Raw genomic sequence first — 24,297 nt, 5'->3', positions numbered from 1 at the left:
TCATCGAGATGTTTTCCCATTTTCTACATATAACTCTCACAAAAATCTTAACAATAACTCTCAAATAAAAGACCAGCTTTTTATAGGTTGGTTAAATGAGGCACTTAACTCAAAAATGTTAAAAATCACTGTAAAAGGACATTTACACTAATAAAACATATCTAAATACATATCTAAGTTTAAAAACACACGTTGACATTAATTTTACCCCTAAATACTGTACCCATATGTAAGTTAAGGAAACCCATTACCAATAATATACCCCCATTACCCAAAATTGAATCCCAATTTACACAAAAAAATACCATAAAAATAAAGACAATATTGTTAACACTTTGCTGAACAATAAACAAAAACTTACACAAATATTAATGCAAAATTAAATTATTTCTTGGAGGTGGAGCTGCCTCTGCCTCTCCTGGTCCCTTTAAGCACACTGCACCTAGGGGGAGTCACTAGTGGCTCAGTTAGTGGGGATGTGGCCTATGAACTCATTGTTGACACAGAAAGAGCATCTCTTATGGCCCTTTGGTACACCAGCTCCCTTTGAAGGCTGATTAGGGCCTCTGTTTGTGCCCAGATGGCCTGTGTCATCTCAAACATCTGCAAGTTTAATTTCACTAGCCATCCAGGTGCTGGTCCCCTGGGCCACTGTGGTGACCCAATTGATTTTGTGGCATCCATTTGCTAGGTTTGCCTGTCCATAAATGTCATCTGGGCCTGCCTGAATATGTAGAGGGTCTGTGCCATTTCCTCAACACTTGGGTAGCGTCCAGGGATGGCACCACCATTAGGCAGCTTTATGCAGCTACCTTAGGGCGCTGGCACCTGGGGGTGCTGTACTGGGGCTCCCAGTACAATAATAAAGTTGTCTCTGAAAGCGACATCCTTATTTTACTTAACACTAGCAGCGGACACGGATTGCATAAGCCACGGCTGCCGCACTTACCAGCCGCTGTCTGGCTGTGATTGCAGATATGAATCAGTCTGACATGTCACAGCCCACCAGCAGTGCCCGATGCTTGCCCCTTCCCCCTTTCCCTCTATGCATGGTGGCTGCTCCCTCCCTCAGGACTAGCCACCAATCTACTCCTTACTTTCAGTCTCTTCTTCCAACCCTCCCGAGGCTCCGCTCATTCCAACTTCTGCACCTGATTCCTCCCCAGCCAGCTCCTTGGTGTGAACCTGGGAATATGAAGAAGAGAGAGACCACAAAACCACCTGCAATGAAAGGTACGTTTATGTGGGGGATGGGGGCTTTTATTGTTATATGGGTGTTTGTGTATGTATTAATTTTATGTTGGGACCTATTAATGTTGTCTTAAGGGGTGTGGGTTGTACATTAATATTGTGTAGGGTTGTGTACTAATTATGTAATGGGTATATTTAAATTATTTAAGTGACTTGGGAATGGTGTAATGTTGTGTGTGCAGTGGGGTGGGTGTAGTAATGCTTTGTGGAAGCTGAGGAAGGGGATACATTAATGTTTATCGTATATACATGGCACATGGGATTTGATATATAAGAATATCTCTCTCTATCTCTATACAGGATATCTATATTCCAACAAGAGCTGCGGCGCTCGCGGCCTACGGTAAATGTAAGTGCATCTGGACTGCAGCCTCGCCCACCAGGAGCAGGTAAGAATATTTCTTTCCAAAAATCACTTGTCAGGATATTTGTGGGAAGAGGTGGTGGCAGGCAAAATTTTTGCCTAGGACGCTGTGACACCCTGCACCGGCCCTGGTAGCGTTGAGGTGTGGCCTGCGGTGGTGCCTGCTGCTGGGTCAGTGGGCTGGTGACTGGTGGCTCAATGGGTGTGAGGATGATTATGTTGTCCTCAACCTCATCCAAGTATGCCACCAAGCCAACAAGTGTGGGCGGAACCACAGGCACTCATTGCGGGACAAGCGGTTGAGTCAGCCGTACATGAGAAAAGAGGAAAATAATGGTAACTAAACATTCTTGCACTGTACAAAAAACTGTTCCTAGTAATTTACACCACCTAACAATACATGTATTACAGATATTCATGCTTGAGCACAGGTGCACTCAGTAGGGACTCCAATAAATGATTCCAAACACCACAATGCAAGCATGGTTTTAATGTCATTTTTCATGTTTTTTTGTTAAAAAATCTACTTTACATATCAGTGAGTTTTAAGTATGATACTAAAAATCAAGATAGCACTGATATATTCATGACATAATTACATAATGTAGTTTTTGCAGGACTTGGGGCTCTATTTATTAACATTATTTTTACTAAATAAAGTGAAAAAGGGTGTTTTCACACTCTTTTCACATTATTTTAGTGTCACCTAAAGTTACTAAAGGGCAATTGGAGTAGAATTCTTAAAATTCTACTCCAAGCCCTAATTATCACTTCTTTTTAGTAATCAGATCGCATTTCCCATAATTGTAATGGGAAATGCAATCTGTGTGCAAGTTACTGAAAAGAAATTGTGAAAACATACCGAGGAAAGCCCTGTGATAATAATGCCACCGTTATCCAGGGTCTCCCCCCGGTTTCCGGATTCCTGCTCTGCTCTAAAAGGCAGAGCAGAGCCTGGAGCCGGCCCCAGTGATCAGCTGTGTGGTCTAAACAGACCACACGCTGATACACTGCAAAAAGAAAAAAGAAAAAAAAATAGTAAAAAGAAAACTTACCAGAGTCCAGGGACCGGAGATCGGGGCTTCGGTGTCCGGTGATGTCCTCCCTCTGGTCAGCTGGTCTCCCATCCTGCACTGGGACCAGGTCAGTCCCGATCACTGGAGGTAAGTGTAATTAACGGAGGGGGGGTCAGTCGTGATCGCAAGGGCAGAGCTTAACGGTGGCTGCTGGGCTTAGAGGCGGCCGGTCGGCACATGTGCGGGCACTTGTCATGGTATTTTTCGTGAAAATACCGTGATAAGTGCGTGGAGGGGATTCACAGGGACAGAGCTTTGTCGCAAGCTCTGTCCCTGCAAGGGATTTTTAGTAAATCCCTGTGATATTGGCAGAATTCACAATGCAAATTCAGTCGGTAATATCACACTACAATCTGCATTCAATATGCGAATTGTAGTAAATAGAGCCCTTAATGTCACAATGATAATGGAATTAATGTTTTGTGACATTATAGTTATATTACAGAGGCCAGCTGACACATGGGAATGATTGTAATGTTGTATGTGTTTTTTCAGTTATCTACTCACCAGCCTTCTCCTCGTCCGTTTGGCAATGTCGCCTTTTAGCCGGTGTCTTCCTCTTTGGTGCTGCAGCTGAGGAAACAAGAAAAACAGTAAACAGTGCTGTTTATTGGCTTTTAATCCACATACCTATTGCTGAATACGCATCATAAAGGATAACAAACACCATCCATTATGTGCTAATGGACATGGCTACAGAACTATACTGTTTGTTGGTTCTAGGGCACATATTGCGCACATTTGCAAATGACCCTTACTCTGCTAGGATGGCTCACCGTCATCCGTTTGAAGGGATCATATTTACAGGATTTTCTTTCAAAAACGTAACCTCTTCAGGGATACTACTGTAGCACACATGTTTACGTTTACTTTAAGATATAATTAATGGTAACATTTAATTACATAATTGTTTTTGCGAAAATATATTTATTACTAAATTGCTTAAAATAATTAATAACTAAGTCTATTTACACAGTAAAAATTAAAACTATGAATAAAAAAATTTAAAAAAATCCCTGAGGAGGTTAATAAAGGAACATTTCACACTGATTTTGGTTGATGCAGTTAAAAGGAGGACATTAGGGCACCAGGGGGCTGGTCCATGTCCTTGATGTGTGCCCAAGGCAGTAGCTCAGGCAGGATGACTTGCTTGAGCTTCTCTTCATATGAGGTATAATGGACAGCAGCGACTCTTTCTCCCCCTGTCTTGCGTCCCTCATGCATCTCCTCTGCCATTTTAGATTTAAGCACCTTCTTGACATCTTTGAACTGTTTTTTTTATATTTTTGACATCAAGGTGACAGGTGCTGACCGTATTGACAGCATCCATCATGGTCTGTCATATGGCCTTCTAGTGTGCTGCAGAGGTCTGTTGGGCATGTTGTCCAAGAAGACGAGGAAAGACATGCACCATGGCGTGGACAAGTGCGCAGTTCTCCTAATAGGAAAAATGCACATTCCTCCCAGTGCTTGTCTTCCCAGGTGCAGGAGCAGCTGGCTCCTCATCCTCCTCCTCTTCACCCTAAGTGCAAAGCACCACCTCCTCCTTTTCCTCCTCCTTCTCCTGGCTCTCATCACCCCTGGTTCGCAGTCTAAAAGACATGCTGCACAAAGCACAAGTACAAGCAGAAAAATCTCTCTCTAACATACTCCTCTCCTTCCCAAATGCCTTCTCAAACCTGTCAAATGTAAAAATGGCTGAGCTGGGGCTTACAGTGTATAGGGGCTGTGACATATAAATTGAGGATGCTACTTTAGAAGTTGTAGATGTGCAACAGGATGAGGAGGATAATTGTGCATCTAACACTAATGAGGACAATATGTTGGAGTAAAGTAAAAGTTGATAAAATTCAGGAGGAGGTAGTTAGAAGAGGGAGGCATGGTAACTATATAGGCACCTCCTCCCTGTTATGTCATTTGCAGCGAGTTCATTCAAGTTGCGTATCACAATCAGGAAAATTACAACAAGCAGTCCAGCACCAGCCTCATGAATACAAACAAGCACATGCAATCTCCACCACCAACACCTTCATCATCAACCTCATTAGCGATCATAGGTAGCCCTCCTACATCCAATGTGTAAAGGAAAACTGGATCCCCTAATGCAATCCATGATTCCCAAGAAGAATCCTTGCACGATAGAACTGCTGCTGCTGGGAATTAGTCTTTTTTACTGAAGGGGGCCAATGAGACTAGTAGTTTGAAACAACAATTGACTTTAAACAATCATTTGCAAGAGGAACCAAGTATGACAGCCTCCATCCCATTGCATAGAAGATAATGTTAGCATTCTGTATCCAATAATCAACCATCTTATTTTAGCTGATTCATGTGTCCAAGCTATCAAATTCCTTCTCGTTTCTATTTTGCCAAAACAGCAATTCCTCACCTGTATTTGGACATTAAACAAAAAGTTATTCTTTGCCTGGAAAATACCATTGTACCAACTACCACATAACTACAGATTTGTGGATAAGTGGTACTGGTCAAAATAAAAATTACATGACTGTGACAGTATTGCATTCAGCAGCAGCAGCAGTATCTAACACACAATGCCAGCTCACTCACAGGCAGGCTACTCTTTGTGGGGTCTATTTACTAAGCAGTGTTAGAAGACATAGTGAAAAGTGATAAGAAAGTGATAAGGTGCCAGCCAATCAGCTCCCAACTGTTATTTTTCAAACACAGCCTGTGAGATGACAGTTGGGAGCTGATTGGCTGGCACCTTATCACTTTCTTATAACTTTTCACTCTGTCTCCTAACACTGCTTAGTAAATAGACCCCTGTATCACTTACTCCATTAGGAAGCATACCAGTGTCAATCTGTTGAAAGAACTCAGGGCTGAGATAGCAAAATGGATTACCCTGCTAAGACTCTTCTCGAGATTAGTTATTTCCGCTAATGGAACTAACATTGTACACAATAAACGTGGTGGTTCAGAAATTCTTTAAAAAATACAGGTCAATGCAGGAGATGCTGGCAGTGGCCTGTACAATTTCTGGGCATTTTTGTCTCTTTGGCAACCATATGTAGAACATTGCAGACGCTGGCTCTATATGCAGCACTGCAGCTGCTCTCAATCTTAACAATCAGGGGGCTGGTTCTTCAGCCTGTATTCCATTTGTGCATGCTCCTATTAAAAGGCAGTCATCCCCAAATATTATTGCCAGTTAAAGTTATACCTTGGTGTAACCTGTTGGTCCTGTTCCTGACAGTGAGACATGTGCTGGCTGCATGTGTTGTACCTGTAAAAAAATGTTTTTTTTTCTTAAAAAATAACGTGAGGTCCCCCTCCAAAAGACTAACCAGCCTGGACTTGCCAGCCTGTCCTGGTTCTTAATTTACAGGGTAAAAAATGTGTAGGGTTCCACTGTAAATTATGAACCAGCACCAGGCAGCAGGGATAGAGCTGGTTTTAAATATACGTAGAAAAAAACTGACATGATGTTCCACGTATATTTAAAACCAGCCCTGGACCTTTTCTAGTGGGCGGCTGATGCCACAGCCAGGGGTGCCCTTTCACCGGGCCCCCCAGCTGCAGCATCAGTCCTGACCACGAGTCAGCCCAGGCCAGGGATTCCTGGGGAGTTGAGCACCCCTCCAATAAAGGGGTACCCCTCTCCAGGGTACCCCTGGCCTAGGCTGATAGCCCGGGGCTACCCTCGCCACCCCTGTGTGGTGGGGACATGTTGATAGTGTAGGTGTAGTATAAAATTAGAAATAACAACATTGTCTTTACAGTGGAACTACAGGTGCCAGCAAGCCTCCCCCACATGTTGGTACTTGGAGAACCACAAGTACCAGCATGCTGGGCATTAAGGGCCCACTGGTATGTGTAGTTCACCTGTAAAGAAATGTGTAAAAAACACAACACACACTGTGAGAATAAAGTTTTATTACATACATACATACACACACATACTTACCTGCTGCCAGATGTTCACGTCCCCTTCTCAACGTAAAGTTTCCAATTGAAATACCTGAAAAAAAGCCAAAACTCACCTTTTGTCCCTCGATTTTCTCCGCAGAAATCCTATTAGGTGACCGGACACTCCGTAACAACATGTATCAGCATGGTGTTACAGTATCACAAATTACTTCAGTGTCTGGGCCACCAGCCAATCTGTGGTGGGTTCCATTAGCGGCGCTCATTGGCTGGGACCCACATGGACTTAGCCAATGAGCGGCTCCTCCAGGACAGGCTGGCAAGTCTGGGGCTGGTTAGTGTTTTGGGGGGACCTCACATCATTTTTTTCAGAAAATTAAATAACAATTAACAAGGAAAAAAAAATAGATTTGTGTATGTTTCAGCAAAACTCGCAGTGCTTAAATCGTCAATTTGGCAGAGAGTTTGCAGGCATCTCACCCGAGATTCTAATCTCGATTATTGTTAAATTTGCAACATGTATGTTTTAAGTGAAAAGTACTTCAGATTTTGGCCGATGGTGAGAAGATTCGAGTTTGCTAACTCGCCCGAGTTTTACGAGTGAGATTAGAGAAATCTCTCTGTAACTCACCCGAGTTTGCCTTTAGTAAATTTGCAAGATGAAAAACATGCCTATTCTCACCCGAGATTGTCATCTCGACCAAAGTCGATTCTTAGTAAATTTACCCCTAGGGGTCTTATATAAATTATTCAGGAGTATCATAACAGCCACAACTGAAGCAAGAGGTAGTAACCAGATGAAATTCCACACTTTTTAATGCTCCAGCAACTGGAGGAACAGCAACATTAAGCCATGTGATAGAGACAGGGGGGACATACTCTCAGTTTTATGCAAGCTACTGAAACCATTAGAAATTGTAACCTATGAAATTAATTCAGACACTGCCAGTCAGGTCATATCCTTAATTAAACTATGGAAAAGCAGCTAGAGAATCTGAAGGAGGAAATTACACTAAGCAATTCTGCTAAGTATGTTGGACTTGAAGATCAAGTTCTTTATTCGCTTCAACAGGACCAAAATCTTTGCAACATCTTGCAATTGGGTCTATACATTTTGGCAACCATGCTTGATCCTATGTAATGTTTATGTCTCCAACTAACACAAAGTTATCAGCTCAAGTGGCACATGACACAACATCTCCTGCTTCAGCTTCTCCTGCAAATGCTACTGCAAGGAAAAATTAACCTTTTCCAAGAAACTTACTGATGATGACGAGTCAACTCAGCACACCAGAGTGAAATATTATGATATCTGGTCAGGATAAAAAGAAATGCCCACATATAGTGACTCAATCTGATACAGTAAGCATCAATAGAATGGTGGAGGATAACATCAAAAATAATGTACAATTAGCATGTCACACTGTCCTTTTGAATATGGGGAAGAAAAAAATTAATTTGGAACCCCTTGTACAAACTCCCTATGTTGTATTTAAGATGCCCTCCCTCCATTTTGTACAAAAATAGTGTTTAGCACAGCCAGGAACCTTGTCAGCTATCAACATAGGAGGCATGTGGAAAAACTGATGTTCATCAAATGAACTATAAATTCTATGAGGAATACATTTGCCGCCAACTAAAGAGACTGTAATGGTGGATTCCTGTGGGGATGAACTAATACTGTGTGGTGATGATGATATTAACAACAGTGATGAGGATGAAGATGATGATTATGACATCTTCAACTGTGCAGATGATTAACACTGTTAGCCTTAAGCCCATTGGTAGCTTGGTTTAACCAAACCACAAAAATGTTTTTTTATGGGTCCACACAAACCAAGCACTTAAGCCACAAAAATGTCAATGAAGTGCTTGGTTTGGTAAACTGTGCATGTTCTTTTTTAATAGATAACATAAGAGTGGGTGGGAGGGCCCAAGGACATTTCCATTGTGCACCACTTTTCTTTATGGGCTTCGCCACCTTTGCTATATAGGTGTAAAGAGTACTACAGTAGCCTATACTCCATCTCTATTTACCTGTACTGGTTTGAGGCATGTTATTTGCTGGTTGGAGACATTTGTTATTATTATCTTTTCTACAAGACTGTTACTCTTGCTTGAATCACCTATATTGGCCTATGGCCTGTGACTTGCTGTTTGGATTCTGTTTGCATTTGAAAACTCACTTAGAAGCTTAGTTTCTAATAACTTGTTCCATGTTTCAGATTTATTTTTCCTTATGTAATAAATACTTTACCTTCCACATAATACTCAATTTCTAATCACCTGTACAGGCCTCAGGCCTGTGATTTGCTGTTTGGAGTAAGTTTGATGGTAGTCTAGTTCTCTACTTGATGTTATTCAGGCATGAATCACCTATGCTGGCCTGAGGCCAGTGATTTGCTGTTTGTAGAAGTATGTTGCTAATACTGTATATTATATTTTCTACTTGGCTTTTACATTTAGGCTATTACTTAAACATTCTATATGGTTGTATAGTTTATTAAATTGCCATCCTGTCTTGCACTATGTTGTCTAAATTGACTAGAAATTAATGTTATTAATGTTAGTAATACATTAGAAACAAAAACAGGTTCAAATTACTTGATCTTAGCTGTTTTTATAAATTTTATCAAAGAAATCCAAAACAATTGAGGGTGGTTTTGCCAAAACCAAAACCGAAGCACAATGATGATTTAGAACCAAAGCCTTATCTCTACGTTATAAACATTCATCAGACTGATATTTAATTGTTTTAAACTAGTATGTATAGTAATAAATACTATACATAAATAAAAAAAGGTCCAGGAGGGCCCACACCACACACTCTGCACCCATAGTTAATAATACTTACCTCTCTGCATATTCCGTTGTGCTGCTCCGCAGCGCCGGAGACCCGCGCTGACAGAGAGGAGGGGGCCCAAACGGAGGCTGCACACAGGCCCCCTCCTCTCTTAAAACGCCCCTGACATACAATAACTTTATTGTATATGCATAATCTTAAAGTAATAGTGTCATGAAAACCATACTGTTTTAATGTATGTTTTAATGTGCATCATTTATGTTAAGTGCTACAGCATCTGTCGCCATACAAATAAAAATGGATGATGTTGTGGATATTGTACCTTGCAACATAACAACTTTTACCCTATAAACAACTTTTTTCCTCATTGACTGAAATTAAAACACCTTTAGCATTTAATTCAGGCCATATCACTATAATTGGAAAGAAGTTACAGTAGATGTTACATTTGATGAAATACAGATGTGTCCTCCTTTCTAAAGGTGCGTACACACGTAACGATTTTTTGAACGATTTAACTATAATGACGTCGTTATCGTTCAATCGTTCAAAAAATCGTTCAGTTTCTGAGTTATCACGATGAACGAAAATCGTTCAAGCGCGCTCCCGTTTGGAGTTTGGAGTTCATTTCAGACTGTTCAACATAACAATTTCATTAAGGGAAGGAACATTTTTCGTTCATCGTTGTAAAAATTGTTATTACACTTCAAAAAATCGTTAACTTTTTCAAGGGAAAATCTGGCAGAAAATCTGACAGATAATGGTTGGTTACAAAATCTTTACATGTCTATGCACCTTTACTGTTGCCTCAGGTGAACCAAATAGCCCCTCTAAGGGCAAAAGTTTCCATGCTCAAAATGTACTCTGTAATCTTATTCACTGATTCTAGATCTAGATTCCGATGCGAGCAGCTGCAGCTTTTTCTCCCGCCGAGTTCTGTTGTGACTTTATACTGTATGTGTATAAAACCAGTTCTTCTGCCATTAAAGTCACAGCCTAGCATCTCCGGTAAACTCTGAGTGACATTTTGCTGCATCTATATACAACTTAAATGCTCATTTTAAAGAAAAATACAGTATGCTACTCCTCTCAGAAAGTCTCAGTCGTGCCTGGCGTTTCCCGCTATATGATATACAGACAGCCAGTAAGTGAGGACTCACATGTAGGTTATGTTGGATTACCTAGTAATTCAATTAGATGCTACTTTTTTCAGTTATTCCAAATCTAAAATTTGAGAGTAATAGTTCTAAAACAAATTTGACTCCGCTGCCAATCAGAACGTAATGTCTAAAATGTCTCTACTAGATGGAGATTCTGTTAAGAAGACATGTACATGATTATACTGTCAGAAAATACTTGCTGTAACTTAAATTGATCCACATGGCAGCCGTTTATCTCTATCACTGCAAAGCCAAATTCAGAATCTTATTCTTTTTCTTTCTACGTTTCATAAATCCTTAACTGGGATCATGCAGCTTGGTTCACGCAAAATATTGGCAACATGTTGTCTCTAATGAAGAAAGGGAATAACATCAAGCATAAACCTGATTTGATTTACTCATGTCAACTAAATGTGTTGTCAAAATTCCCAAGCCACTGAGCCCGTCAACACAAACAGCTGTGCCACCTACATATAACAGTTGTAGATTCACCGCAAAGCACGGGTGGGAGGAGCTGAATCAGGAGCATCTACAGAGTATAACATACTTAGCAATTAAATACTACGTTCTAGGGAATATTACATTCCCTATGGGATAGCTGGTTCTCAAGCTTTATGAATATTTACATAAAGTTTTCTCTAAATATCAGTGACTGCTTATTCAAATGAAAACTTGTTTAATTTAAAATAGAGATAAAGAGCCCAAATAGTACACGTATAATGGTTACTGTTCACCCAGTTAAATAGCTGTGGTATTACAAGTTTTGATAACAAGTAAAACTAGGTTCTTCAATGGCTTAGACGTGTCACATTAAAATATGACAATCTGAATTTTTTCCCTTAGGAAATTGTGGGCAATATATCTAGTTGGTGTGCAAAAATATGGTAGATATTTCACAGCAAATGTATTTACAGAGTTGGAAAATCACTCAGCTACTTTATGTAAATGTAAACAATAAGGGACTCATTTATCAATATTAGGAATATTACAGAATTATTTCAACAATTTAGGAAAGTTTAAAGTGTTCATTAGTGACGCATAAATATTTTTTTTAAAAAGTATATTGTAAATGATTATAGGCATCAAAGATCTAAATTGAACAAAAATATCAGACATTTTGGACAGATATTAGAAAACATTGGTCACTCAATAAAAACAGGATCATTGTGCTAAACAGGAAATAAGAAAGTGAACTGGGCAATTAGTGCTGGTTGTCCAATTTGCCAGAGGACCACTTCTCTGGAAAATTGGACATCCAGCACTAACTGTCATGATAACATGTAATTCACCTTAAGGGTCACACTCTCATAGTGAAAACCAGCTTCCATGCTGGTCAGCACATGGCTAGTGCCTCTTTCATAGTAGCAAAAAAGGGGCACTCTCTTAAAGGTAACCTGTCTCATGCTGATTAGTACAGGGTCTCTTCCAGAGCACAGGGGAGGTATGGATAAGTGTTATGAATGTTGTTGAACCCAGAGGTGGTAACTTTGCAAACCATTTGGTTTATGTTTAAGGGCAAAGAAACCTTAGTTTTGCCCCAGAGGCCCTTGATAGTCTAGCTACCATACATCTAGGTACATATCTACCCAAAAAACATTCCTACAAGATAGAAGCACACATAGGTGTGTGGAGAGGTGTGCTGTAAATGTCACATTATATACTACTTATGCAATGTAATTACTACCCCCCACCCCCTTTCGATGCCCCTGTACCTGGAAATGCAACATGGATGCACAACACATCCCATTTGAAGTATGGGATGAGGCCCGATCTCTGCCAGCTCAGAGGTCATGCAACATGAAATCTGTGCAAAATTTGTGCATCCCTCTACAGTAATCTCACTACACAAAAATCTCCTGCTGCAATATATAAGGTACTCTAGTACTAACCAAGCACTTTGCCATGGAAGCTATTGTTCTTCCCAATTCCACCTCTCCTTTGCATTGCTTTTGCTTCCTGACAAACTTACAGATTATTATAATATAATGATGTGCATCACATGACAATCCGATTCATACAGCCGCCATGGGTGGAAATCTGGGCATACTTGCACAAATCATGATGCAGAGTTGCCATTGTGTCAAGGACGTCCTCTCTCTCCTCACCACTTCTTTAAAAAATGCTTTATTAAAAAATTCTATGAAAAAATTGGTTCCAAATACCCCATACCCACTTACATTGTTACTGTACTTGGGTGTAAACAAACATAGCAAAAATACACAGATGCACCAAGAAGGGTTTACTTGGACCCGGATTTGCATGAGGGTCCCGGGGGGGGGGGGAGCTGGCAAATTTTGGAGAAGAAGACTTCAGATAATAGACTTGTAGGCCAAGATGGTGCTTAAGAGCTGATTCTAAGTCGCACACAAAAGGGCACGCAGCAGCACTTATTGGCAGTAGCCTGTCCTTGAGTTTGTTTCCTGCTTCCCCTGTGCACATCCATTGGGCCATATGTACAAAGATTAAGATGCACACTTTTAGCATTTGTGCAAGCTGTAATACCGATTGGTGCATCCTTAGATGCCACCATTAGTTCCTCCATCGAAGCTTGCACCAATCCTATGGCAGGTGCAGTTTCTCGATCTGACGTCTGGGAACGCAGCCGTTTGCCATGATGACACGCCCATGACACTGCCATAACACGCTCACTGAAAGGACCATTTTGCATTACTAACATTACAACATTAACATTTCTGATACTGTCTGTCCCCATTACAGCAGCACCTTTGTACGTACACCCATAGGGGGTTTTAAGAAATTTAAGAACTTGCGAAAAATTGCTCAACTATGTGAACTTTGGTATTGCGTGCGGCTCTATTCAGGTCCTTAGCCTCTACGTATGGCTGGAGCAAAGCCGAGACAGTCCTTGCTGAGTGCTGGTTAGGTGTAAAAATGCACTTACAGTACTTATCCATACACTATGTAGATTTTTATTTGCACAAAATCATAAAAGGGGAAATAGTAGGGAAGTGCAGAGCATTTTCCTCCATGCAAAAATGATTTAAGTGCTATGGGAACTCTGGAGGTGCCAATAAGCAGGACTCAATCTATACTTTACATTTGTCACCTTTTGTACCTAGCAAGAAAGAGCATTTCTAGATGAATTTTGACAAATTAAATGAAAACATTCACACAAATGTGACACAGGTAATAAATGCTGTCCCAACTGTAAGAGAGAAGCGCTCTGCGCAGCCTCTGTCCGCAGCCCTGCAGCAGTCAGGCACTAGGACCCAGTGGCTATCTCCCTGGAGGTCTCACCCCCGACATGCACTACTGCGCATGTGCGGCTACACCACGCATCTTTCTCCTGTGGCATCCTATGTATTTGGATGTGCCCTTGAGTTACTCCTCAATACATAGAACATACAAGGCCCCCAAAGAGACCCCATTACCCTGTATCACCACCACAGAGTACAGGAAGCATCCTGCTACAAGCCCACAGAGTGTATGTGCCCATACCACCCAGGGTACTACAACGCCCAGCATACCCTCTATGTTTCAGGCTGTATATCCATACCAATACCTCTCATGATTATTTTAAGATGGAATAAACTCAGAAGCATTGTACAAGACAAATTAAAATATTGACTTTAATTAAAGAAGTGATCCTAAAGTGGTAATAGGCAGGTCTTTCAAATATTACTCTTTACACCATGGGGCAAATGTATAGCCAGATCTGCATTCCTACAAAAACAGATGCAGATTGGGGCACTTTGAAAATGTATTATATGTATTACATGGGCCTGAGCCTATGATTGCACTAGGCAGACTGCTATTTGTGGAAACAGCACCCATGTGGTTTTCAGTTTTGTATATTTTTCATAACTAAAACACTGTTTAATTAGAAATAACTAAGGTTATATAATATCAAGGTCACATCAACAATAAATATATGAATATGCATTTGTGGAAGCCAAACAGCGTAATAAATCCATCAGTCATTACCATTATAATACTGATGGAACTGTATTTCCTAACATAGACCTGGCCAGAGCCAAATGACACTCCGGAGACTCACATACACAGAAAGTACTAGCTTAAATTGGGAAATCAGAAAAACTGCAGCAGTTCTGATATTGCCATACTCATAGTGATTATTAATACAATTTTAAACTGCAAACACAGAAGCTGTAGAGGAAATTATTACTCACTCCTCAAATGTACAAGGAATAGTGCCCAGGTAGTTAATGTCTAGATCTGGAATAAATTAATGGCTGGAACAATTTAAGCAAATTACTGTACCAACAGGATCAACTGTCCACATAATAATGAAATTAATGTAATCTGGAAAGCTGAAGCATTTCTATAAAAGTAATAGGCTCTTTTTTCATATGAACAGGCAGATATTAAAATGTTTAAGGAAAATAATATATCAATATGGCTAACTATAAGACGCCACAATACATTTATTGATATATAATGATTTTACCACAATTATTTCTTAACAATTAGTAAGGCTGAGACTAAAAAAATGTCGACATGAGAATGTTGATATGGTCTGAAAACCGACATGAACAGAATGTCGACATTTTACATGTCAGCAATGACAGAATGCAGCATTGTGATGTACTGGTGTAATGGTGCTATTATACCAATAGTCCCAATCATGATTAGAACTCTCCTAAATTTTTATATAGTTCAAAAATTGATCTGTGCTGGTTGGTATGTCTATCAAATAAATACCTGACCCCCTGCACAATGTTGATTCTAATATTTGGCACTATGGGGTTAATGTATCAACATACTTGCCAACTCTCCCTGCTTGTCAGGGAGACTCCCTGAAATACTCTAGTAATCTCCCCGATTGCACCCTAGCCCCATTATGTAGCTATTTTATATATAAAAAAACAAAACAAAACAGTGATGTATACATTCAAATGGGATCATTAGTATAATTTCCCTGCACTGGTTATAAGGCACAATGGCTACATGCATTTTCATATAAGGTATTGCGTGGCCACTTATGTGGAACCTCTTGGAAAACACAATACAGTACATGAACAAGCCCTGAAAAGTATCAGTGTGTTTTTTTCATCAACAAGTAGATCTTACTACCTGCATTGGGGCTCAGCCTCATTTACATTAGGGGTGTGCACCGGCCACTTTTCGTGTTTTGTGTTTTGGTTTTGGATCTGGATCTTTCTTAGTGTTTTGGATCTGGATTGGTTTTGCCAAAACCACCCTTCTGTGTTTTGGGTTCTGGGTTTTGTGTTTTGGATCTGTATTTTTTTTTCAAAAAGCATAAAAACAGCTAAAATCACAGAATGTGTTGGTTTTTCTGCTCCTATGCTATTATTAACCTCAATAACCTTAATTTCCACTAATTTCCAGTCTATTCTGAACACCTCACACCTCCCACCCTTATGTTGTATAAACAGGACATGCACACTTTAACAAAGCAATCATTTCAGCGCCAGGGTCTGCCACACAACTGTGGCTGAAATGATTGGTTCGTTTGGGCCCCCACAAAACAAGCTGGCAATTAATCTGTCCCTGCACAAACTGGCTCTATGGAGGCAAGATGTCATCCTCATCCTCCTCATCCACCGATTCCTCACCCTCTTCAGTGTTGTGTACATCCTCATCCTCACAGAGTATTAACTCGTCCCCACTGGAATCCACCACCACAGGTCCCTCTGTACCTTCTGGAGGCTGGTCTCCCTGGAAGAGTTGATAATTCATTTTTATGAACATCATCTTCTCCACATTTTGTGGAAGCAACCTCCTACGCCTTTCGCTGACAAGGTTCCCGGCTGCACTAAACACTCTTTCGGAGTACACACTGGAGGGGGGGCAACTCAGGTAAAATAGAGCCAGTTTGTACAGGGGCCTCCAAATTGCCTCTTTTTCCTGCCAGTACAGGTATGGACTGTCTGACATGCCTACTTGGATGCTGTCACCGATGTAATCCTCCACTATTCTGTCAATGGTGACAGTATCATATGTAGTGACAGTAGACATGTCAGAAATTGTTGCCAGGTCCTTCAGTCCGGACCAGATGTCCAAACTTGGTCCTGCCTGCCCTGCATCACCACCAGCGGGTTGCTTAGGATAGCTAAGTTTTTTCCTGGCAGCCCCAGTTGCGGGAGAAAATGAAGAAGGAGCTGTTGACGTGTCACGTTCCGCTTCAGCTGACAGTGTGTTCACCAGCAGGTCTTTGCACCTCTGCAGGCTTGTGTCGGCCGGAAAGAGAGACAACACATAGGCTTTAAACCTAGGATCAAGCACGGTGGCCAAAATGTAGTGGTCTGATTTCAACAGATTGACCACCCTGGAATCCTTGCAAAGTGAATGAAGGGCTTCATCCACAAGTCCCACATGCCGAGCGGAATCGCTCCGTCTTAGCTCCTCCTTCACTTTCTCCAGCTGCTTCTGCAAAAGCCTGATGAGGGGAATGACCTGACTCAAGCTGGCAGTGTCTGAACTGACTTCACGTGTGGCAAGTTCGAAGGGCTGGAGAACCTTGCACAACACGGAAATCATTCTCCACTGCGCTTGAGTCAGGTGCATACCCCCTCCTTTGCCTATGTCATAGGTGGATGTATAGGCTTGATAGGCCTTTTGTTGCTCCTCCATCCTCTGAAGCATATAGAGGGTTGAGTTCCACCGCGTCACAACCTCTTGCTTCAGGTGATGGCGGGGCAGGTTCAAGAGTGTTTGCTGGCGCTCCAGTCTTCGGCACGCAGTCGCTGAATGGCGAAAGTGGCCAGAAATTTTTTGGGCCACCCAAAGCGTCTCCTGCATGCCCCTGTTGCTTTTCAGAAAATTCTGCACCACCAAGTTTATTGTGTGAGCAAAACATGGGACGTGCTGGAATTTGCCCAGATGTAATGCCCGCACAATATTGGTGGTGTTGTCAGATATCACAAATCCCCAGGAGAGTCTAAGTGGGGTAAGCCACTGGGCGATGATTTCCCTCAGTTTCTCTAAGAGGTTGTCGGCGGTGTGCCTCTTACTGAAACCGGTGATACACAGCGTAGCCTGCCATGGAACGAGCTGGCATTTCTGAGATGCTGCTACTGGTGACGCTGCTGCTGTTGCTGCGTAAGGTGATACATCTACCCAGTGGGCTGTCACAGTCATATAGTCCTTAGTATGCCCTGTTCCACTTGTCCACATGTCCGTGGTTAAGTGGACATTGGGTACAACGGCATTTTTCAGGACACTGAGGACACTTTCTCTGACGTTTCTGTACAGTCTCGGTATCGCCTGCCTAGTGAAGTGGAATCTAGACGGGATTTGGAACCGGGGACACACTACCTCCATCAATTGTCTAAATCCCACTGCACTAATGGCGGATACCGGACGCACGTCTAACACCAACATAGCAGTCAAGGCCTCAGTTATACGTTTTGCTTCAGGATGACTGCTGTCGTACTTCATCCTCCTCGCTAAGGACTGTTGGAGGGTCAATTGTTTAGTAAAAGTAGTGGTGTTCCTACTTCCTCTCTGGGATGATGAACGACTCCCAGCAGCAGCAACAGCAGCAGCAGTAGGCGTAGCAATGCATGATCCTCCGGAGGAATCCCGGATAGGAGAGTCAGTCATGCCAGTGACATGGCCTGCAGGACTACTTCCGATCCTTACTAAGGAGGAAATTGACAAGGAGGGAGTTGACGGTGTGGTTTGCAGGTGCTCGGATACAACAGGACAACGGGATTTAGGTGTCCCTAGACTGCTTACGGTCTTAGCCAAAGTTTCTGAACTTGACAGTAACTTTTTATGAACGCGCTGCAGGTGCCGTATAAGGGAGGATGTTCCTACCCCTACTTATTCCACCTTTACATATGGTACATATGGCAAGACAGTTGTTGTCCGGATTTGGATAGAAATATTGCCAGACCAAAGAGGTGGAATGTTTGGTTTTCTGCCCAGGCATGAAATCGTAATCATGCAATCGCTCATTAATCGTGCACTATAATGTCGGAAACTACCAACGATGCGTGCTCTCGCTGGTCGTTTCCAACACCAGTCATCGGTTGAACATACCGGTCAATCTGCCAATAACGACAGATTGCCCATGTTCAGGGATGATGGAGGTGGCCTACATTGAACGACTAATCGTTCAGTGTAGGCACTGCAGGGGATGGGGAATGACGGTACGATTACGATGTCATAATTGTATTGTCGTTCCACTATCTATTAGTGGCTACGCACTCTCCTTCCCGCTCTCACTCCCTCCAAAGTGTCCCTGAATGATATAGACAGGTCATACACTGCTCATAGATAGTACACATGAACATACTCATTACCAGACTCACTGCATCCTGGAACAGCTGGAAGAAGAGTGATCTCCCGAACTGTACAGAGACCATCTTCACATACTGTACAGGGCAGGCAGCGCCGCTGTATACATGACGGGACAGCTCCAACAAAAAAAAACATACACTGGCACCCACAGAAAAAAAACGAACACATAGGCCCCAACAGGAAATAAATAAAACACAGACGGGGGACTTCAATTGTTCTGGGTGGCATCTTTTCTAATGGGTGCCAGATGGAGCAATTCAATTGCTGCTCTGTTAGGGACCCTTTAGCTGCAGAAGACACATATCTTTTTGCAGCCTCCTGAGGTGGCGAGAAAAAATGTGCGAAAAGTCCATGGTTTAGGTGCCAAAACGGTAGTTCGGGTGCTGAAACCATGACTGTAGACGGGTTTGACTGCACATCCGGTGCTTCAGGGCGCTTCAAAAGTAAATTGAATTGCTCCGTCGGGAGCCCATTACTTAGACGCCACCGGATTGAACTTCCCCTCCCATAGGCTTTGCATAAAAAAAAAAAACAGCACATATTGGCACAAATAGGAAAATAAAGAAATACATAGGCCCCCGCAGAAAAAAAATAAATAAAACACAAGCTTTGCATGAAAAAAAAACACATACATTGGCACCCATAGGAAAATGTGGGGTACACAGATGTGGGGTACAGAGGGGTGGTTAGGCACACAGGGGTGATGGGATACACAGAGGTAATGAGGCACACGGGTGGTGGGGTACACAGTTGTGGTGGGGTACACAGGGTTGGTGAGGCACACAGGGGTGATGGGATACACAGAGGTAATGAGGCACACGGGTGGTGGGGTACACAGGGGTGATGGGATACACAGAGGTAATGAGGCACATGGGCGGTGGGGTACACAGTTGTGGTGGGGTACACAGGGTTGGTGAGGCACACAGGGGTGATGGGATGCACAGAGGTAATGAGGCACACTGGTGGTGGGGTACACAGGGGTGGTGGGTACACAGAGGTGGTGGGGTACACAGAGGAGGTGGGGAACACTCTGCACAGGAACAATAACTGTGGATTCTGATATTACTCACCAGTTGCTTCTGCACAGAGCTGAGGAGGAGGCTGTCTGACTAACTGAGGGCTGTAATGGTGGAGTGGAGAGGGATCCATCTGGAGGGGTCAGTGATGAGGACTCGGAGGGAAGCAGGGAGCAGTGATGGTGCTAGGGGCTGAGTGGCAGCAATTGTTGGAACTGGAGAGTGGATGAAGCCCCAGCAATTAAGTGGCCCCAGCAGCAGGAACAGCTTCAGGGCTCAGACCAGTATGGCGGGCTGTTCTGTCACCAGCGGGGGACAGCCCATCCTCTGTTGTCCCAGACAGGCGCATACAAGCGGGCAGTCGGTACACTGGAGGGCTCCGCAGCACGTATGAATGAGGCAGACCTGTTCCGGCAGGGGAAGCGCACGCACAGGCGGGCCACGGCACATTGCAAAGCTCCCCAGCGTCGGTGAGTGAGAGAGACTTTTCTGATGGGACACACAGACACATAAGGCCAGCGCCGGTACCAGGCAGGGCTACGCAGCGCGGTAAGAGTGAGGAATTTTTATGGCAGAGAATTCAGCCGCACAGACATTACTTGTGCTGTGGCGGGCAGTATGAGGGGCTGTTAGGGTAGCGGGGGAAGAGCGGCACAGCGGGGCTTCGGAGCATGCATGCCTGAGTGAAACTGTCACTCGGCATGTACAGCTTTCCCACTCAGCGCTCATGCCACACCTCCGCCCTCAGCTTTCAGCTCTGCAGTCCTGAGAGAAAAAAATGACTAATGCTTGAAGTGCCGGTATGTCATACCGTTGCATACCGGCACACTTCGAGCACTGATTGGGTGTATATTTTCCAGTAGTAGTTAACTGGAACAAAATCTTCACAATCAAACAAAAAGAGAGTGAAACTATAGAAGAATATTGCGACCGGGCTCTGCAGGCTATCACCCAGTACACTGGGATAGAAGATATTAAAGATAGCACTCACCACAGGGGAATGATAGTCACGGTACTCATGGATGGTCTGAAAGACGATTTAAAGACTCGGGTTCAGACCTCACAGCCTGGCTGGCGGGGACTTACAATAGATAACCTCATAGAGTCTGCCATAGAACATGACAAAAACATCTCAAAAAAGAGGGAGAACCAGAGCGAAAAAATTAATGGCTGTCAATATACAAGCTCTGGAGAGAATGACGTTAACATCACAGCCAACCGACACACCTGCACCCACACACACACCTGCACCTGAACAATTACACGTCCTCACCAATCCCATACCACAGCAAACACATCCTTACCCCACATATCATACACAACCACAGGTCCCATACTCATATCCCCCACAATATCCTAACCCTCCCTATCCTTACCCATACCCACCACCTTTCCCTCTTGCTCAAATCCCACAACAATCTTTTCATCCACCCCGTTCAAAATTATATTTTAACTGTCACCAAGTGGGACACATAAGTAAGTACTGCAAAGTGAAGAACACCACACAGGAACACGAGTTTCTCATGGGTTCATAGGTAACCCCAGTATCTTCTCCCAGGCCTTATATGACTGTTTACAATCTTTTCAACCTTTCAATGAATCTGTTCTAATGAAAAATGTTGACAATTTATTGTTGTATTTTGGGTCATGTTTAAATGATATTAAACTGTTTTGCTTTATCTCCCACTCATAGGACACAAGGTTGCTAAGGATAAACGGCAGCCATGCCAGGCTGAGGTCGACTACTCGGAATACTATCCAACCCAGTGGCACAGGCATTATTTAGAGCAGTAGCTATTGATAACAAGATTTAATTGCAGGAACCTGTATGCAGATACTATATCCCTAGAATTATTAAAAATGATAGGGGGACTTATTTTATAGGTGACGTTTCCAAGAACATGTGTAAGATGATGGATAACAAGTAACAACACTGAGATTATCCCAGATTGTCTTTTCCTTTATTTGCCCCCCTTTGAGATACTGTCCAAACAGGCAGCCTCATGTGAAAATATGATAATGAGGTTACTGTGCAGGGTCTCACGAAGATGAAAGAGAATAACCGAAAATGAAATTGTTATTAACGAACATGTCTAATGCAAACTGTCATGATGTCAAAATCTGGAAGAATTTGTTATGATCCAAAAATTTTTTAGCTCAGGTTGTTTGACGGATCGGTAGAAAGGTCCATATCTGACGATACAGCATCCTCAAAGGGTGGCCGGGGAAGATACGTGGGTCCATTCCACTCACTATAGGGAGGTTAACCAACCGGTGGAGATACAAGGCATAGACAAGGCCGATAACGTGGACCTGTCGATTGCGAGCTTGTACCGGAAGGATTAAAAAGGTGACGGTGAGATATCTGAGCTAAAGAAATGTGTAGATCAGTGCTTCCAGCAATGGAGTGGTCTGCTGTGGTCATCCTAGTTCTTTTTCTTTCCAGAGTTTTTGTCATGATGATCTGTTTGGGGATACTCAGTGTCTGTGATGGGGGACCGATAAAGGAGATGTGAGCTGATGGCGGAGCTGATGGAGTGGAGTCAGGAGGAGTGCAATGCCAATCAGGGGAGTTTCTGACCAATTTTAGTATTGTAATTGTTATGTTATTTGGGAAAAATACTTCCAAAAGTTATGACCCTCACACATGTTGAAATGCTGGGTATAAATAAAAACACACCGTCACCATATCTTCACACACAATATGAACACAGAGGCAAGAGAAATATGATACCTGGTGATATGCATAAAGCCGCTCAGTTAATCTGTGAGACAACTGGTTTCCAAGTTTTAGTCGCCCTGGATCCCACCAGGATTGCTAAGGGTACATAAAATTTTAGATATATCCAGGAACTTGCTAAATTAATAGATAATATCACCGAGATGTACGATGACACATTCAGGTACACAGGGAGAGAATTGCAAGTGTACAAGAAAGAACTAGTACAACACAGGCTAGTGTTGAATTATTTAACTGCTGTTATTGGAGGGTATTGCGTAACGTTAGCCACCCAATTTGGAGTAAAGTGTTGCACTTATGTCACCAATGATACCAGCGACCCTAAGGAGGTGATAGACCAGAAGATGGATGAGATTCTGCAGCTAAAGTGGGAATTTTGTAAGAACCATAACACATCAGTGGCTGAAGCAGGGGAAAAGATAGGATGGGTGTCATGGCTGAACCCAGTGAAATGGTTCTCGGGTCTAGGAGAGTGGGTCCAGGAAGTGGTCGCCAGCGTAGGCAAATTCTTGATCCTTATACTGATTGTCATCATAGTAATTGGCATATGCGTCCGGTGTGTTCCTATTGTGTTGAAGTGTGGAAAATGTGAAAACAGAGTGAAACGAAGGGATGAAACTATGATGGTGGTCAGAAATGATAATATGTATACCGAGGTAGATACAGAACTGCACTACAACCCTGAGCTAGGAAGTACCATCATTTAAATGTATAATATTTAGACATGCATAGAAGATATTATTGAAATGTTATTTATAGAACACCCAGACAATGTAAAGTCTCAAATTCCCCTTCAAAACTACTGTTATAAGACTGGTGCATCCCCACATCTGTCACATGATCTCCCAAGATCCACGGTGTCCGTATAATAGTAGTTTTATGCCCCCGCCTAGAGACACATTGTTGATGGATCAAGAACCACCTTGTGCCATCCCATGATAACACTAAATAATATGTGAATGTAAGCCCAAAATAAATTTTTATAGCAGATTGTGATAGCATGTTGTTTGCTATCAAAGGGTGGACTGTCGAAGCTGAATAATTGGCTGAGACAAGTTCAGTTTAAAATTTAAACCCGGTGACGCCATCTTGCGAATGGCCGCAAGACTCCATTTTGGAAATGAGATTGCAAGACACCATTTTTGTGGTCAGCCTCAATTCAAGTTATAACTCAGGAGCTAAGAACAGATGGCAATGTTTTCGTTAACCTACCAAGGGCAACTGGAAAAACAAGCTTTCTGAGTAAAAGTAAATAAGAAGAGACAATGGGTATTTTTACATACAAATTGGGAATCCCTGGATGCAGATAAAGTATAGTTGTGGCAATTGTAATATAATATCTACACAATTGGATTTGTCTGAATCCTAGACAAGATGGCCCCAAATTCCACAGCTTGAGGTGGTAATACATTTGCACTTCACACAAGAGTCTGTGAGAACAAAAGAGGTTTTGTTTTCCTTTGAACACACAACAGGTGGGGGCCTGCTGACAGAGGGCATGCAGAACTACAACCCTCAGCCATCCACACTGCTGGATGTTCACTTCGTGTATGAGAAATTATGCACTTAAATCTCACCCATTAATAACTAGCGTCCTTATATCAAACCCCGAATACTCACACACTACATATTCGCACACAAGGTTCCATTAGCATCAAATTGTATGATTCAAGTTGGTTAAGTTAGTTTAAATGCTAAGAAATAGAGGTTTTTGATATCTAAGGTATTATACATGATAAGAAAGGTGTG

The sequence above is a fragment of the Taudactylus pleione genome, unplaced genomic scaffold (assembly GCF_031769625.1).
Source record: "Taudactylus pleione unplaced genomic scaffold, aTauple2 ptg000053l, whole genome shotgun sequence".
Lineage (NCBI taxonomy): Eukaryota > Metazoa > Chordata > Amphibia > Anura > Myobatrachidae > Taudactylus > Taudactylus pleione.
Note: the sequence above shows the minus strand (reverse complement) of the source record.